Raw genomic sequence first — 3,507 nt, forward strand, 5'->3', positions numbered from 1 at the left:
GGGATGCACCTGGCGCTGCACTAGAAGAAGTGGCTGTCTGATGAATGGGAGAATCAGAGAGCCTGAATTTTGACTTTGACTATATATTTACTTTTATCAGCGCATTTTAGGCATTCATATGTTTTAGCATTGTTAATTAGTGTCCTTCTATTTCAGGTTGAAGAATTCCCTTTAATATTTCTTGTAGGAAAGTCTAGTGGTAATAAACTTGTTTAGCTGTTGTTTGTTTTGAAAGTCTTTATCTCTCTTTCATTTCTAAAGAATAGGATTCTTGGTTTAAAATTTCCCCCCTTTCAATATTTTAAATATATATCCCATTTTCTCCTAGTCTGCAAGAATTCTGCTGAGAAATTTACTGAGAATCTTACAAAGCCTCCATTGTAATCAATGAGTCATTTGCTGTTTTCAAATTCTTTGTCTTTTGACAATATAATTATACAAGTAATGTGTTCAGTGCATACCAGACTCAACCTATGTATTGACCCTTTAGGTTCATTTCTCTCCAAAAGTTGGGAGATTTTCAGTCATATTTTTTTGAATAGACTTTCTTTCTCTTCTTTTCTCTCTTCTCTGGCATTCTCTGGAGAGAGAGAGAGATGGTGAAAGTATTTCACTTAGTGGTTTCCCATAAATCCCGTAAGCTTTTAAAACTTTTTTATTCATTTTTTATTTTTTCTCCTGTGAATAACTTATTTTTTTCTTTTATTTCTTCCTTTCTCTCTTCTTCCTTTCTTTCTTTTTTTTAAGACAGAGTCTCACTCTATCACCCTAGGTTGAGTGCAATAGCATCATTATACCTCACAACAACCTCAAACTCGTGTGTTCAACTGATCTTCCTGCCTCAGCATCCAGAGTAGCTGGGACTCAGGCACCCACCACAATGCCTGAATAATTTTTCTGTTTTTAGTAGAGACAGGGTCTTGCTCCTGCTGAGGCTGGTCTTGAACTCCAGAGCTCAGATGATCCACCTGCCTTGGATACCCAAACTGCTGGGATTACAGGCATGAGCCACTGTGTGCAGCCTGACTGGATAATTTCAAAGAACCTATCTTCAAGTTTATTTATTCTTTTTTCTGCTTAATTGAGTCTGCTATTGAAGCTTTACATAAATTTTTTCAGTTCAGCCAATACAATTCTTCAGCTCTAGGATTTCTGTTAATTTCTAAAAAAGAATTTCTATTTCTTTGTTGAACTTCTAGTTTTGTTCATCCATTATTTTTCTAATTTCATTGAGTTGTCTACCTGTCTTTTCTTGAAGTTCACAGAAGTCATTTAAAAGGATTATTCTGAATTCTCTTTTGGTCACTTTATAGACCTTCATTTCTTTAGGGTTAATTATTGGAGATTTATTTGTTTTCTTTGGCGGTGTCATGTTTCCATGAGCCTTTGCAATCCTCATATCCATCCACTGGTATCAGTGCATTTGAGAAAGTAGTCACCTCTTCTGGCCCTTATAAGTTCACTTTGGCAAGATGAGATTTTCACCAGTCAGCCAACTAGGGGTTCTAGATGGGCCAGCTGATAGCACACACAGGCAAGTAGGGCTTGCTCTAAGGGGCAATAGGTAGGTAGAGCCTCAGTTCATGCTCTGACGTTAGATAATGCCAGTCACTGGTGTATGGAACCTGTGAGTCTCCTGGGCAGGCTGTATGGTCAAGTAGGATTTCTGACTGGGCTCCCTGGCCACTGGCTGGGCTCTTCAGTCTGGCAGGACCCCTCGCTATATTCCATGTTTGCCTCTGGTTGGGCAGGATCACAGGCTGTACTCCTTGGCCTAGCAGTGCTTCTGGTTGGACTAATAACTGGGGGGCTACAAAATGGACTCCACAATTTCCCCTGATGTAGAAACTATGTTGTGCTCTTTGGCCAAGTAATGCTTTTCTCTGGTTTCGACATTCAGATGTAGCTGCAGGGTCCCTAAGTAGGTTCCACTATACCATAAGAACTGTGTCCTCCATCTTTGTTCCTGGCTGACCCCATGTGGTCTAGCCCTGCCAAATCACTTGGTGTACCTTATGAGACATTGCAGAAGTGGGTCTTCTAAGAAGTACCTGGGAAGACTGGGAAAGTTGAATGCCCATCTTGGGCTCACTTTCTGCCTTTGAAGAAACTATAGGCCTGGTGAACCCTCCTGGTATGTGCTGACTTGAGGTAGGAGTGATGCAGTCAAAGTGAAACCAATTATCATACCCTTCTAATAAAATAACTTTTCTCTGTGTTTGTGCTCTAAGGAACTGCTTCAGCCTCACCCTCAAAGTTCTGGTCAGTAGATAGTTGCTGGTTGATCTTTCTATGGGGATATTAAAGCACAGAAAGTCCTTTTCTGCAATCTTGCTAATGTCACCTGCAATGGAATTTTCACTTCCATAGATTTTTCTATATTTAACTCTACTCACTTGTATTGATAGTAATTCATAAGTAAAAATTTTGTGGTCCAAATGTAGGTATTATGTTTTAATATTTAAACTCTTTTGAGGGAAGGCAAAGTTCAAGTTAAATTATCTCTAAAATATTCTATCCATAGATGGCTATGTCAACAGGACACTGCTGTAATTCCTAAAATGCTGAGTGGAGTCAATGTAAAATACTATCAAATTCCAAGTTTGGGGCCCACTTTAAAAAAAAAAAGGAAAAGAAAAAGAAAGAGTAGAAAAAGATAAGGAAGATGAGACATAAAAGAGAGAAAAGAAAAAAAATTATAGATATATGTATATAATTATATATATGTGTGTGTGTGTATATATCATATAGAATTGTGCCAAAAATTAAAATAACAGGCTGACATCCATTTAGCTCATGGCTAATAATAAATAAATCCACATGGCCATCTAACCTTTAACCATTGAAAAGTCCCAAGATAAACATTCCTAATTTACATACTCACTGATTTGCTCTAGCCCAGCCAACTTAGTCTTATTTTTTTCTGTTCCTTCCTCCTAAACCAGCCTCCAGACATTTCTACAGTTACCCCCATACTGGCAATAGCCACCTACTAACCATCTGCCAAGCTACCTTCCTGCCTTCATTCATATGAAAAATTTTCTTAATTCCTACCAAATTAGGAAGACCACCCAAATTTGTGGGCACGATCAAAGAGTTAGCCTCAAGAATATAATGATAAGAATGTTTTATACTTTATGCAAAGTGTTTCAATTTTGATCCCTTTTGATCTGCACAGTAATATTACAAGGTATTTATGTATCCATTTTACAAAGGAGGAAATTAAACCTTAGAAATGTTAAGTGGTTTATCCATGTGGTAAAGGGCAGAGGTGCGGGGGGCGGAGCCAAGATGGCGAACAGCAGCCAGCTTTTTACAGAAGCTCCCGTCCAGAAGGAGGCTGAAAGGACAGAACCTTAGCAAAGTAGCTGATGGTTTGGAGCAGAGACAAGAGAGAAGATTGAAGAGTGCACTTCAACCTTCCTGAGGCGAGCCGACACCCTGAAACTACAACCAAAAGGTACAAAATCCACCACCAAGCAGACGGGAGTCCCCTCCCCCACAACA

This window comes from Otolemur garnettii, unplaced genomic scaffold (assembly GCF_000181295.1).
Source record: "Otolemur garnettii isolate 467f Iridium unplaced genomic scaffold, OtoGar3 scaffold00071, whole genome shotgun sequence".
NCBI lineage: Eukaryota > Metazoa > Chordata > Mammalia > Primates > Galagidae > Otolemur > Otolemur garnettii.